This window comes from Mastigoproctus giganteus, chromosome 12 (genome assembly GCF_048544385.1).
Source record: "Mastigoproctus giganteus isolate SK-2022 chromosome 12, ASM4854438v1, whole genome shotgun sequence".
NCBI classification, from domain to species: domain Eukaryota; kingdom Metazoa; phylum Arthropoda; class Arachnida; order Uropygi; family Thelyphonidae; genus Mastigoproctus; species Mastigoproctus giganteus.
The window spans coordinates 79,717,004-79,733,263 of NC_143586.1; positions in this window are offsets into that span (position 1 = coordinate 79,717,004).

The following is a 16,260-nucleotide window of genomic DNA, read 5'->3' on the forward strand; positions in this document are numbered from 1 at the left end:
TTTTTTTTGGCTGTGCGGCATAAGCCTCAGGCTTCCTTGTACCATATGGATGATAATAATAATAGTACTCGAATGAGGGTTGTTTTATTATTCGTAGATTTCGAAAATCCCCGTGTTTCACATCACATCACAGTTATTAAATATAGAGGGAGTGACTTTTACCAAAATATGCCAATTTCGCATAATCTAGCCAGTAATGGGTGACATGCTGATCTACTTTAACAGATACAGTCGAACCCATAGAAAAGTAGGATATAGTAATACACAGTAAGATATAGTAATATCTTGCTATAGTAAATCCACAGAGAAGTAAGATATCACAGAGTAGTAAGATACTCTGTGATATCAGATAGCAAACAAACTGAATTAGTTTTTTGCATCTGCATTCACACATGAGGAGTTATTAAGGTCTGAAAATGGCAGAAGGTTATCAAATTGTAGCAGGGTGCTTAATGATTTTGTAATAACTGAGAGCAAAGTGGAGGAGAAATTGTTGAAGTTAAACATAAGAAATAATCCCAGGGGTTCACATCTGGTGAGTATGGGCTTGGCACACCCAGGGTCCTGAGCTGGATATCATCGTTCTTCTTTTCCTTGGTAGTAGTAGTAGTAGTGGCATGTGATGCAAGAAAGCAAGTGTATGAGCTTATGCAGCATCAGCCAAAAAAAAAAAAAAAAAAAAATCACACCATTCCCTCCAAATGTCTGTCCAATTCCTCCTTAAATTTATTCAACCTATCAACTTCCACAACGACAGATGGAAGTTTGTTCCAGCAATTAACCACCCGCTGGCTAAAGGCAAATTTCCACACATCTATTCTACATCTGTCTTTTCTTAATTTGAATTTATGCCCCCTTAGATTCGTAATCTGAACAAGTGGAAGGATCCCATCAGAATTCAGCGTGCTCAACCCATTCACGGCCCATTGGTGATTCCCTTTTATCTCTCTCTCTCTCTCTCTCTCTCTCTCTCTCTCTCTCGCTCTCTCTCTCGCTCTCTCAGGGTAGTTCAGACATTTTTTTTTTTTTTTTTTTTTTGGCTGGTGCAACATAAGCCTCAGGCTTCCTGCACCATATGGCTAATAATAATAATATTAATAATAAAAGGCACCTGGGGTGGATGGGATCTATCCAGTTATATAAAAGGAGGCGGCAAAGCAACTAAGCAAACCCTTAGCCATAATTATGAGAGCATCCTTGGACTCAGGGGAGGTCCCCACGGACTTGAGATGTGCAAATGTATCCTCAATTAGCAAAGGGGGATCGAAGGGCGACACGAATAATTACAGACCAGTTAGTTTAACTTCTGTTCCGGGTAAAATAATGGAGTCACTGGTTAAAGATGCATTGCAAGATCATCTAGACAAGACTGCAGCAATAATTCAGAGGCAGCATGGGTTTGTTAAGGGAAAGTCTTGTCTGACAAATTTGATAGGATATTATTATGTGGTTACAAAGGAACTGGATGCAAAAATAATTTTGATATCATATATTTGAATTTCAGGAAAGCTTTTGACACTGTTGCGCATGGAAGACTATTGTACAAATTGGAGCAGAATGCTATTAAGGGTAAGTTGCTACAATGGATAAAAGGATGGTTGAGTGGTGGACAGTGACGATACCACTGTGCTACACGCAAAAACCTCCTGCCTATAGACATAGTGTGCATAGTGTGCATAGTGTTAGGGTCAGGCGCCACCTGTGATTTCTCACATCTGCGCCATATGTACGCTGTGAAGAAATACAGAACTACTGTAAATGCCAGAAAAGTGTTGTCTGTTGTATATGACATATTGCGTTAGGTTCTGTTGGGTGTCCTGGCATTTGGCCGCAGGGCCCCTGGTGGGACCTCACGTTGCCCGCACACACCGCTAGGAGGTAGCCAGGCTGCCCATTATTCTCTGGCTAGTCTCCGCCAGGGTCGCCTGAGCGTCCTGGACGAAGACCAAGTTAAAAAAAAAAAAAAAAAAAAAGAGAAGAAGAGAAGAGAAGGTCTGGGGAACAAGAGGAAGAGGGATCTGAATGTGAGGAACAAGCTAAAGTGGACAGATAGAGAAGGCAGTCCACCCGAGTAAGGAGAAATAGGGATGGATAGAGGGATCAAAAGTCACAGGGGCAGGCGCCACTGTGCGAGTGCCCCTGTGGGAGGCCAAGCACTCTCTGGGAGTCAGCTTTTCAAGGAGTGCCAACCATGATGATGCCAGCATAGTATTTTAATCTTCAGTCTTACTCTTTTATCAGTTTGGGAAAATGCTATCCGACCCCAGTTTGTGTTTGCACTTGAAGGTCGTTGTTCTGAGCAGCTCTAAGTTCAGCAAACTTTGCCCGTCTGATGGTAAAGACAGCTTGTGCGTAACTCGTTAAGGCTTTGTATGTCGTTTCATTCTGAAGCAGGTATGTTTCATGATTACGAGGGTTCTCCTGGATTTCAGTTAAAAATTTGAGCCTACAATCATCGTAAGCAGGGCACTCATACATGAGATGCCCCCATGACTCCTCTTCGCCACAGTGGCAGAATGGATTGCTTTCAATTCCCATTGCTGTCAATTTTTGTTGAAAGGGCCCATGTCCTGTGATCAGGAATGTAACTTGCAGACCAGGTGAAAACCAGGAAGGAGACTTTGGGAAAGTCATGTCAATGGATGGGAGGAATCTTCTGGTAATTTCTCCTTTGGGCGTGGTTTCCCATGAATGCTGCCAAATTCCTTGAAGGTGTGTGAAGATACGTTTTCTTTCTTGTTTCAGGTCATTGGTAAGTTGCAGTTGAAGATTTAACAACTGTGTCGGAATTCCCTTCTTTAATCGATGGTAAAGTCCCCTTTTAATCACCTCAAGATAGAGTGGCAAGCATCCAGTAATAGCCTGTAGGGCAGGGGTGCTGACAGTGCGACATGCTCTGCAGATAGATAACATCATGAATCTTTGTATTGAGTCAAGTTTACGCTTGTTCTTTTCCAGGATAGCCTTTGTACACCAAACTGAGGCTCCATAACACACAATTGGGAGAAACGCCGCTTTATAGATGAGTGACAAAGCTTTATGCTTCAAACCCCAGTCCGCTCTGCTGACTCTTCTTATCATAGCCGTATACTTTCGGATTTTTGTGGATAAGTACTTCAGATGAGAGTGAAAGGTAAGACCGGTGTCAATGTAGATTCCCAGGTATTTGACTTCTGTGTAGAGACGTATAGGGATGTTATTTAACTTCATTGTTGGAGGCCTGCGTATTTGTAGCTTTCCTTTGAGGAGAATCGATTTTGTTTTCTCACCAGAAATTGAGAGGTTGTGGAGTGCTGCCCAGTTTTGGAGCTTTGCCAGAGCTGTATTTGCTTTTGCTTCCAGTGCCGCTCTTGTGTCACCTTGCACCACCAGAACAAAATCATCAGCGAAGGCTAAGGGTCTGGCTCCACCCAGGTCAAACCCCAGGAACTCGTCCAGAACAATGGACCAGTGAAATGGCCCAAGGACAGAGCCCTGGGGGCAACCCCGGTGAACGCATCTTGTCATAGTCTGGTATTTGTTTACAACTTGTAATTTTCTATTGCTGAGATAGGATTTTAGAGTATTGTATAGGTTTTTGGACGTGTTTGCCTGCCGAAGCCTCCGAAGGACACTGGGCCACCACAGTCGATCGAAGGCACCAGCAAAGTCCACCATGATGGCTAGAGTATACTTTGAAGTTGTATGTGTGGCCTGGGTAATCAAGTTGTGTATAGCGTCTTCAGTGCTGGAGCCTGTCTTGAATCCAAACTGACATGGTGAGGTGAGTTGCTTATCGGTATAGCAGATGGAAAGGCGATACAGCAAAAGTCGTTCTAGAAGCTTGGCCAAAACGGAGAGCAGAGCAATTGGTCGGTAGGAAGCAGGAAGTTGGGGCGGTTTATCTGGATTTTTCAGGATCAGCTTGAGAGTAGCAGTCTTCCAGGGTACAGGGAAAGTTCCTTCAGTAAGGCACCTGTTGAGGAGGCTCAAGAGTGTGGTGGGATAGACTTCAGCGAATTTCTTGACTACGTCGACTTCGAGTAAGTCAGCACCTGGCGTTTTGCCATCTTTCATTTTAGCCAGAGCCATATTCATCTCTAACATAGTGAAGGGCCTGTAGACAGGGATATTCATGTGTTGTTGTTGTTGTGGCAAACCCCAGGGTTTCCCCCATAAGCCGCTATTGTACTTCTTGTGTTTAAGCTTGCGCCAAAACCGGCCATTTGTATGTAGTGCGTTGGGTGTGTAAGAGTTAAGATATGTTCTGTTTTTATGTTTTCGGCGGGTGCAGTAACATCTGGTTACTACGTCCCACCCCACAGTGGCAAAGGGAGTAGTCACTGTAATCCTTCTGTCATCCAAGTATGATCTAAGGCAGCAGAACAGTTGCCTGGAATTTGGGCGCGCCAAAGTCTGGCCAGAATTCCAGGCTACCAGATAGAATCAAAAAGCCCAGTCTATTGATATGAGGAGAAAATACTTCATGTCGCAATTTTTTGCTGCCTCAATTATGTTTTCCAAAGCGTCTGCCGCTGAGCGTTCTCCTCTGAAGCCGAATTAGTTCACCGATATCATGTTCGCTTCCTGGAAGTGAATCTCTAATGTCTGGTATAGAAGCCGCTCGAAAAGTTTACTCAAGGTAGAAAGCAAAGCTATGGGTCTGTACGATGTTGGCTTATCCTGGGTTTTGGTTGGATTCTTAAGTATAAGTCTTATTCTTGCAGTTTTCCACTTATTAGGGTAATAACCTTCTGAAAACAGAGATTTAATAGATGACGTCTAGTATCTTCCCTACTGCCTTTTTGAGCACCTCTGGTTCAATCCAATCATCACCAGAAGTTTTCCTGTTTTTGATGTTTGCTGCTGCTATGTTCAGCTCCATGATTGTAAAGGGGCGCTCAACTGCCGTGGTACAATAAGAGGAGTTTTCTTTATTCCTCAGTATCGGGCTCAGTTTGAAGGTGGAAGATGTGGTCTAATATTTTGTTAATTGATAATTTCCAGATTCTGGTATAACTTCCCGGTGCAGTTTTGGTAGCTGTAACCATTTTTCCTCTAGGAAGCTTGTTAGTGACAACTATATAAGCAATTCCCCATGGGTCAGCATTGCCATTTGCACTGACCTGGGTTTCCCCTGTTTCTTTTTTCTTCTGATTAACCTTGGCCGTGTAGTTATTTCTTGCCTCGCGATACCTCTGCCTTAGCTCGTCCACCTCCGCCTGTGCCAAGGTTCTGCGTGTTCGTTGGAATGCTTTTCGGGCTCTGTTTGCTCTGTGTCTCAGGTCATGTCTGCGCGTGTAGCACAGTGGTATCGTCACCGTCCTCCCCACACCGAACGGAAAAGGACCGGGTTCGAATCCCGTCGATGACGCGAGGAACTTTAGTAGGCTTTTTTTTCACTCCGTGGCTGAGTTAGTCGGTCTCAGGCATAGATATCAAGGTTTTTCCCCATAGAAACTGGGGTGTTTCAAACAGACAAATCGACCATAGAACACATGCAATTTACAGACATAATACACAATGCACGGCAGATGAATTTAATTATTAGGGTGGCCTAAATATAATATAATAATTTTTGTGTCTGAGGTCAGTTAGTTTCCGGTGACCACTAGAGAACAGTCCTGGGGGCGGACGTTTCCTTTTTGTGGCTATCTCCGCTACGTCCGTGATTAATTTTGCCACCTGCTGATGCAGGTCATTTAAGTTTTGGCCTTCAGTTCGGATGTTTTCTGCTCCCATCATCAGCGTCCGTTAGAAGAGAACCCAGTCGGCCTTAGGAATGGCATACCTTGACGAGAGAAGTCTGTCAATCTGTCGTGGAATTAGGGTTCGGTGCAGACTGAGGGCTATAACCATATGATCAGATGTGGTCCAATGGGTCTGTACCTCCCAGGGGGTGAGGTGCCCTGTTATTGCGCGGCTTGCAAGGAGGGTTAGATCAACGTTTGCTTCCCACATTGTACTTGAAAACGTGGGAAGCTCATTTAGTAGGTTCAGGATAGTAAAGTTACTGCATGCAATGCACTCCTCCAGTCGCTGTCCATTGTGTGTACCTCTCCTATCTGGCGTCTCACTATGCTAGGCCGGGGACCTGCAATTTGCATCCATTCCAATAATAATTTTGGCACTCGGAAGCTGGCGCTGTAGGGTTTGCAGATACGTTGTGACGGAAGTCCTCTCCCAGTCTGGCATAGACCGAAGAGATGTAAAATTCCACCAGTGATGAGGCAATCTGGGCACACACTGCCCAGTTTGCGCAAAGGTCGATTATTTTTGTAACCGTGAGATCTGGGTTACAAACCACGACAGCCGCCCAGGGAGTGTTCCTTTCCACTTGGACAACCTTGAACTTTAGGGGGTTATCTCTCACTCCTTTATTATGTGTATACGGCTCCTGGAGTATGAGCACGTCCAGGTTTTTTCATTAGATTCCTTAACTAGCTAAACAGCAACTGCTCTAAAACGCTGTGCATTATGTTGTGCAATTTTTATCCCGAAATGATTGTATTGTTTTGGATTACTCCCAATAATTTATCCGTAGCTGTTGTGTACTCTTTGCTTTATTGTATGTTGGGCAGGCAGTATCCCTTATAGAGAATGGTCATGTGGCAGCTTTAGGGCCTTGCAGTTGACGCAAACCGGGGCTTCAGCTTTGTTTGGACATCTTTGGCATAGTGGCCATATGTAGAATGCGTTTGCCTGCAGGTGTGGGTCATGTGGCCAAAACGGCAACACCTGAAGCATTTCAGGACAGCTACATACTCCCTGTAGCGGTGACTTCCCCAATTTACATATACCACTGTCTGCTGCTTTATGGATTTCCAGGCAGCTGTGGACAGCTCCAAGACCCAGTGGACAGCGCCCTCAGTCTTGGCCCTGGTCTTGAACCTCGGTGTGTCTGTTGTTCTGGCGCTGTGTCCCGTTGCAATTCATTGAGATTTTTCCTGTAGATTTCCTGTAGAATTGTTAATATTCTGCGTGGGAAGAACGTTATTGTGATGATGGATGCAAATGCTGAGTCTACTCTGTGGAGTGCTGCAACTACAAATGAAAAGGGTGAATTAATGGAAGACCTAATCTTATCTCACCGCTTAACTATATTAAACACCCCTGGCCATCCACCAACGTGTGTGACACCTATGGGTTCTTCTCACATCGACATCACTCTCGCATCTTCTGCTATTAGTCCGAGACTTTCCAACTGGAAGTTGCACACTAGTTGGTCTACCAGCGATCATAACATCATGACGTTTCAACTTAACTGTGATCATAGGCGATCCATATTTGATCCTACCGACATACCAAGATTTCACACAAAGAAAGCAAAGTGGGATAAATTTGATTCCTCACTTAAAGACTCCTTTACACAAGACCAAATAAAAAAATTGACCACTCTCACTGCAGATGAACAGGCACGAGTAGTTCAAAACATAATTATTACTGCTTGTAGACAGTCCATGAGATATAGGAAAAGGAAGCCCTACCATGTGCCGTGGTGGTCCTCAGAATTGACACAATTAAAATCATTGACGAAACAGGCAAGAAGAGATTTCCAGAAAGCGAAGAGAGACAGATCTCGTCCCACTTTGGAGGTTGTACTTTTGCAAAACAGATATAAACAAGCCCGTAGAAACTATCACCAGGAAATCTACAAGAGGAAAAAAGCTTCATGGGAGCAACTAGTGAGCACCCAGGGAAACAGTTCTCCCAGGGGGCTCGTCTACAGATTAATAAACAATAAAATTCCAACTGGTGAAGTGTTTGCAGCGGTTACGACTACTGATGATCAAGAAACCATATCTTGGGTACCCACTATGAACAGGATCCTAGATGTTATTACATATCAAGAGGAAGAAGAATGTACGGATCCAAAACAGATAGACATCAGAGTGAAAAACGCTAGTTACTTGGGCTCGCCTGTTGAAGCCTCTTTTACCTTTGAGGAGATTGATATTGCTATCCAGTCTATGCGTTCGGGCAAATGTCCTGGACTTGATGGCATTGAAGTGGAAGTGCTCAAGCTCGTATGGAAAACGGTTCCTGTAGTTATTGCAACATTATTCAACTCGTGTCTTAATCAAGGTATTTTCCCTGCAATTTGGAAAGTTGCTAACTTAAAAATTCTTCTCAAAAATCCAAAGAAGCCAGAATCTGATCCACTGTCATATAGACCTATTGCCTTGCTCCCAGTTATGGGCAAGGCTCTTGAAAAAGTTATTGCGAGTCGACTTCTGACTACTTATGTTATGAAAGGACTCTCTTCGCCTGTACAGTTCGGTTTTACAAAGGGTAGAGGAACCGAAGATGCCATTGCTTCTCTTTTAGAAATACAGCAGGAAACCACGACTAAATATCTGCTCGGTCTCTTTGTGGACTTCAAAGGGGCCTTTGACACTCTTTGGTGGCAAAGTGCCCTGGAGAGGTTCCGGGAGGCCGAAGTGTCTTCACCTATATACCGGTTGCTGATGAGCTACTTTCCGCAGCGCTCGCTAGTTATTAAGAGTGGTTCCATTCAAGTGTCAAGAAAAGTTACCAGAGGATGTCCACAGGGGTCTATTCTTGGGCCCCTGTGCTGGAACTTAGTGTTCGACTCCTGGTTAAATAAACATTTTGATGCAACAACCATGATCTCATATGCAGACGACCTAACCATCATGGTCCAAGGAAACTCCAGGAAGTCTTTCGAAGATGTTGCCAACCGGGTACTGCAAGAGCTGTCTGTGTGGTCTGACGAGCATAAACTCCAGATATCTACAAGTAAAACGTCCCAGATGTTGCTTAAAGGCAGGTTAGACAGAGGCCGTCCCCCTCAAATAAAATATAAAGGACACGCTATTAAATACAGTTCAACCACAAAATACTTGGGAATTATTCTGGATGATGGTTTGAGTTTTATACCCCATGCAAAATACATTAAAGAAAAATGCAAGTCATTATTATCTAGATTGAGACAAGTAACACGACAAGAGTGGGGCCTTAAAGGTCACTCACTGAGATTGTATTATAACTGTATATTCCTGCCCATTATCACATATAGTGCTGGTGCCTGGGGTTATAGGGCAACCAAGTGTGCCATTGTCAAACAGCTATTACAAGCACAGCGTGCCCACCTTCTTATGTTATCCAGAGCTTGTAGGACAATTTCTACTGCAGCTTTACAGCTCCTGACAGGAAGGATGCCAATACAATATGAGGTCCAGTATAGATATTTGAGATACCACCTGAAAAAGGCACATCCTACTTCTCTTGATAACGTGGAACTTGACCTGAATGTTCCAATAACAACAGAAAAGGAAAGATTGCGCACTATTTATGTAAATAAGTGGCAGGCTGACTGGTCTGTATCGGAGACAGGAAAGGTGACAAGAGAGTATTTGCCGAATGTAAGGGAATTCAGGAAAAGGGAACTATTGTGGTTTGCTCCTGGACTATATGGAACATACCTTTTGTCAGGTCACGGCAGCCTCAATAGCAAGCTGTATAAACTTGGACTGTCTCCTTCCCCTCTTTGTCTCTGTGGAGGTGAAGAGGATGCAGATCACATCCTCTTGGAGTGTCACTATTATACCGACTTACGGAATGAACTACAACTCATTACTGGTTCTTATGACAGGGAGAATAAGCCTTCTCTGATCCAATCAAAAGATGCATTTGAAGCTTTTAACTTATTTGCAACACGAGCATTTAAGCGACGAGAGGAAACGAGAGCTGCTGCCCTGAGATAGCCTGAACCCAGATCAACAGAAAGACTTGAACAACGACTGAAATTATCTCTGAAGACTTGAACAAGGATTGCATTATTTCTGAAGACTTGATCAAAGACTGATATTATTTCTGAAGACTTTCAGACTTTCACAAGAACTGCTAACCAGAAAGAATTCATTAATATAAAGTATTTCAATATTTCAAAGAAGCTTCAACTGCTACTTCCTGCATTTTGTCTCACGAACTTGAGGTGATACATCGGGATGGAAACTAAATCCTTATTGATTGGAATGACGAACCTACTGTGTTAGAAATCGTAAATAGTGTTTATAGTATGTCGTTTGACTCTACTTCTAGTGTATTTCTAGTGCTTCAGCTGTGCCATGCCATTGAATACCTATCTAACAATGAAATTAAGCGATTGCTGCAACTACCGAACCTTCTCCTGGTCCGTTGTAGAGTTCTGATATGCCTTTGTTCTAACAGGATTTCCTATCAAACGATGGGAGTGCCAAAGAAATCTTCAACGTTGAAAGAGCTTCCCTTGAAGCTGAAGGATCTATTGAGGATGCGCCTCAACATCTCCTAATCCTGCTCACAGGATAGGAACTGCTAATCCTAAATTAGGATAGGATTGCACCGCGACATGTGGCTACTACAAAGGCTGAAAATTGCCTCCACCTTTTTTTTTTTTTTTTTTTTTTTCTCTAACTTTTATCTTTTCTCAATTTCTCTTAACTTCCTTTTATTACGGCGGGTCCCTTCTCTGACCCCCCGCTGCACTTCTTTACTTCCGCACCACCCTAACTTTTCCAGCTATTCTTATTTATTTTTATTTTATTATTTTTGTTTTGTTTTATTTTATTATTATTATTATTATTTTATTTATTTATTTATTTTATTTTTATTTTTTTTATTATTATTATTTTATTTATTTATTTATTTTATTTTTATTTTTTTTATTATTATTATTTTTTTATTTATTTATTTTTTTATTATTATTATTATTTTTTTTTTATTCATTTATTTATTTATTATTTTTTTATTATTATTTATTATTTTTTTTTTTCCGAACTTTGCCTATCCTGGAACTTTGTTCCGGTATAGACTAGCATGAAGGTAGTAAATACTGGCCGCCTCCACGTGTCGGGGATGGGGGGTGGGAAGCTGTGACCAGGTGTTGCTGCTTCCCACTTGCTAAGAGCCAGGTACCGGCCGACTACATAACAATAGAACACATCATAACATTTACACACCCAACACACTACATACAAATGGCCGGTTCTGGCGTGAGCCTCAAAACAAGAAGTAGTAGTGGCTAATGGGGGAAACCCTGGGGTCCGCCACAACAACACATGAATATCCCCTGAAATATCCCCTGTAGATTTCTTGGACTAACTGTTCAGGGTTGATATCATTATCTAAGTCATGTATTATTATACAGGGCCCTTTTTTCCTAGGCGGTTCAGCAAGCAGCCCCAGAAATGATATTTTGGGGTTTTTAGTATCCTAAAAATACTATTTTTTAATTTTTGGGGTTTTTTATATCGAGCTTGGTTCACTGCTTCAGGCCTTTTAGCCGTTGGAGGGGATCATACACCATACTGATGTCAAGTGACCATGTTTCGAGCATCTTGTATTGATTTCTGTAACGTGAACTTTTTGGTAATTTTTATACAATCCCTGTAAATTTTTATACAGTCCATCTTATGATTTCTGTAACGTTATCTTTTTGGTAATTTTTATACAACCCCTATAAATGTTCCGTCCCTTATACCTGTCTGAAGTTTCTCGGTGTCTCCTCATTTCATCGTTTTTCCTAGGTACTACACGGTACCAAATTTTTTCCCGCTTCATCGCAAGCTGCACCAGTTATACTGTGCTTTCTACGAGTTCTGTTTAATTTTGTCGAGCAGTGTATAATACCTGCAATTGACTATGGTGCATAGCATAAGGACCATATGTTTAATTCATAACAATTGGAACGCTGTTATAGTTCTTTCTGGCTTAATTCCACCATTGCCCAGTCGTCAGTCTGAAGAAGATCATAATCATATATTGTAAGTAATTGCAGTTTATACATATATATTTTTTTATTTTTTTTATTTATTGAGGGAATCAGTACATAAATTGAGGCAGAATGCAATGCAATGGCATTCTGGTTGGTAAGTTTACCTTTCGACATTAAGGAAACAATGCAGCATATTATCTCAATAAGAATGGAATCCTAAAGGAGTCTATAATGGTTTCATAAAAGGAAATTATAAAGGTTATTTTCATATTTATTTTGACATGTCATGGTTTTTACTTAGGAAAGTTAGCAGAATTTGGTGTTTCACAACAGAGTCATTGTCATTGTGATGAGGAAGAAAGTTGGGCTCATGTACAGTATATTTCTGAAGCTTATGCAGACCTCAGATAGGAACTGGTCTGTGGGCGACTGGGTCAGTTGACCTGGTTGACTGGGGTAAAACTATAACTACTCTCTCTCCCAATAAAATACCCAATAGCCCCCCTCGTGATCCTTAAAAACCACGCCGTTGGGTTCCTGTGGTGGAAAACCTGGCGGTATGTTTTGCCACTGCTGATTGAGAACTGTTTGTGACTCTTCTTCAGTTTTTCTGGAGTTTGCTATCCTCACTGATAGTCTGCGCGGTAGCACAGTGGTATCTTCACCGTCCTCCCCACACCGGGTGTAAAAGGTCCGGGTTCGAATCCGTCGATGACGCGAGGAACTTTAATGGGCTTTTTTCACTCCGTGGCTCAGTTAGTCGGTCTCAAGCATAGATAGCAAGGTTCCCCCCCCCCTGAACTGCGGTTTTTTTCGTCTAGCAAAATAGGCAACTCGACCAGAGAACACACGCAATTTACAGACAACAACATCGGTTTACGTAATCAATTACTGTTAACTCTAATATAATAATTTTAAAAAATATATAAATTCGATCCGACAATGACGCGAAGAACTTTTACAGGCATTTTTACACAGTGTATGAGTTAATTATTTCATGTGAGGATTGAAAGATTTTTTATCGATACTCCTATTCCACGATATTGGTAGTAGTGAAGTTCTTGTGCCCTGGAATTTTTTTTTTAATTTTAGCATATTGGATAAGAAATTTTGCTTTTCTAATCCAATTTCTTTTGTTTCCTTTCCTCGCTGACCCTGTACTCCTTTGGGGGAATTTTTCTATTGTGTAAATGCCTACATGGTCTTCATCTAGGGATGAGGAGTTCGAGTGGGTTCAAACAATAACTGACCAATTTCCCTGTGGCAAGAATGGTAACTAGATGACTGTGGGGTTTCGCAATTGCCTGGGCTTAATACATCAACCAACAACAGAACAACACACCACAGTACTCACACAGATTGACACTGCTAAGTATTGCTTCATCATATATTGCATATATTGAGACATTGTGTTCGAGGGCTTTCCTTTTGGAACCGCTTACACTGAATAAATAAAATAAAAATGTGCAATTCCTGCATTATATTTCTTTAGAACAACAAGTTGTGTGAACCTGCCCATGGGCGTCTTATCTTTTGTGAGGACTAGTGCTTCTACCTTGCTGAATAACCTCTACTCTTTATGTTCCACCCCCCCCCCCCATCTGATATCACATCACTGTTGGTTTTCTCTAAATATGTCTTCTTTATTCAACTGGTTGCCAAGAGATTGCGGATATTATTTTCTGTCCGCAATCCATTAGACACTATTTTCAGAGGATACATGGAATGCTCTCTTCGAACAACGGATCAATAAAATCCATTTGCTACTACATTTGACTTTGGTTCTTTACTTTCTATCCTTCTCCAAGGAGGCTCTTTGTAGTCTAAACTTTCGTACAAGGTACCCTAAAGCCTGTCTGATCTTCCAGATTGTTTCTTCTTGAGGATGACATCTGTGCATTCCAATCTTGCTACCATCGATCCCTCTGTAACTATTTCAGCTTTTTTGAAACTTGAAGTGTTTTACTGTCACCTCGTCTGGGCAAGATGATAGGCACCTCAGTCAGAAATTATCAGGACCGCCCACCTCCTTGTGGCGAGGGAGGAAAAAGGGAGCTATCTTTTGGGTAATAGTAGCTCTTTGGATGCTAAGTAGCCAGTCACACAACACGAACGCTGTAACTTACACTAACTCAAATAACTGCACTCCACACACAGATGACCGCCTTGGTTTAGTTTTGCCTGAACATAGAGATTCTCTTTTCAGGTAGAACAGTGGTTATAACCACTAACTTCCCCACACTTGGTGGAAAAGGGTCCGGATTCGAATTCCCACAAAGACGCTAGGAACCTTTATGGGTGTTTTCACTGAGTGGTCGAGTTAGTCAGTTTCAGGTGAGTTAGCAAGTCTCCCCCCTTCCCCAACAAGAGGCAAACTGACCAGTGGAACACATGCAATTTGTGGACATAATACAGATGATTAGATGAGGTTATTGTCAGGTGGCCTTAATACTACCGTTTTTTTTTTTTGAACACAGAGATTATGAGAAGGAAACCTAGGGATAAATAAATAAATGTTCTGTTTATACTCCGGGACGACCACACGGTCAGAGGAGTTCACAAGATAGAGAGAATACAAGAAACAGCACCGTATTCAGCAGTCACGGGCTTGAACCCCCGTCACTCAAGGCACGTGTACTTGTGCACCCTATCGCTTGACCACTCGGCTACGGCGACCATCTGCCTAGAGAAGAACATTATACCCCTCTGCCGCTTACGTGCATTTTAGAAAAGACAGACAAATGCAGGCGTTTTTAGTAAAAGCTAATTTGGTGTTCACACAAAATGCAAGCCGGGCACTGTCATCATAGAAGAAAACTGCATTTTTTTAACTGAGCAATATACGGTAAAATTGTATTTCTTATACATAAGATGATACATGTGATGCCTACTGAGAATAAGTAACAATAGTCTTCTCTTTTAGTGAAGCGTTACTTATTCGATGTAGTGTAATACATGGCAACTCGTTGTGAAGAAGGAGCACAATATGAGATACAGATAAAATGATGCCCTTTTACACTACAAACGTATTTTTTTGCCTTTAAGAGTGATCTATGGTGTATTCACACCAATATTATATAGTTTATTTATACTCTTAAACCTATGATGCCTTGTTGCGTTGAGTATAACTTATATATTGATTCTAGTGTACAGAATTGCTGGTGATTTTGCGTACAAGATCATATCAGTTTTTTATTGCACTGAACAATGGATCACAAGTATTTCGTTATTTGTTGTAAAAAAAGACTGTAAGCTATAAGGATGACAGTAGTCTCTGTTCATATGCTATCCATTTGGAGACTGCTTCCAGTATCCACTGGATCGCGCATACCTGATACTACAACTTTGAAGGCATCGACGATGAAAAAGAACCTTACGCTGAGGTTAATATTCCCTACCTTTTCTGCTAGAGAGCACAAGAATTCGTTCTTCTGTTGTTATCAACAAATAATAAGAGCAATGGCGTGTTATACCTTCATGGGGCCCAAGGCAAAATGGAATTTGGGGCCCCATCTAAAGAAAAAACTAATAAAGAACATTTTAAATTTCATTTTATCATGACAACAAACCAAACCAATTATACGATATAAGAACTAAATATAAAATTTCATCAAAATCGGTAAAACCATTTTTTAAAAAACGTATTAATCGTCAAGTAAAGTTCATTGACCAGGTCGAAAGTTCAGTTTCCGATAAAAAAAATCACTTTTCCCATATGAAAACAGCAATGAGTTTTTGGAACAGTATTTCGGACCTCCCCCTCTGAATGGGGAACTAGGCAGATGTCTTTTTTGCATATAGGATAACGCGCCACTGAATAAGAGTTGTTCCCGTCACTCACGTCCAGTATTTCTTCCGAAAGTTGTATATCTTCTAGGTTGGGTGATAGCTAATATCTCTCAAACCTTCTTACTTTATTTAGACTAGATTTCACAAGGGAAATAGAAGTATTCTAGTTACGTTACTTTGTTAAATCATTACTGAACAGATTGGCTTTGACATAGTAACAAATAAAAAAAAAATAATAATAAAAATTTGCTTTGTTGGCTCAGAATATTCCCGCAATTGCTTTTTTCGTATTACGCACTTGTTTTTTTTTTTTTTTTTTTAATCTAATTGTCGGAGGTATCTGCCTTGAGCTTACGCACAAACACATGTAGCACTTAACCGTCTTTGGTTAAAACACAATGTATGCATTTAATGCACCACCATCTACACCCAGTTATGCATGCCAAAGGTTTTCTTTTTGATAGCTTCTAGAATTTCAGCTTTATCTGTAAGTACACTATGGAAATGTCTAAACCGATTTAGATTCTTACTAACTCCTTCTTCAAAAGTCGAAATATTTGCTGAAGATCACTGAATTGCTTAACCTCTTCTTTCTTTTGCTCCAGTGCACTTTATCCGAAACTGAACCTCCAGTAAGGGCGTCAGAGAGGCTATTTTGCGACTGTTTGATTAAAGACCTTTCCACTACTCTAGGGAATAACTCCAAATATTTCTTCCTCAGCGTGAGATATATATATTGAGCACCAAAGAAACTAAAGCTAAGAGGAGTCAGT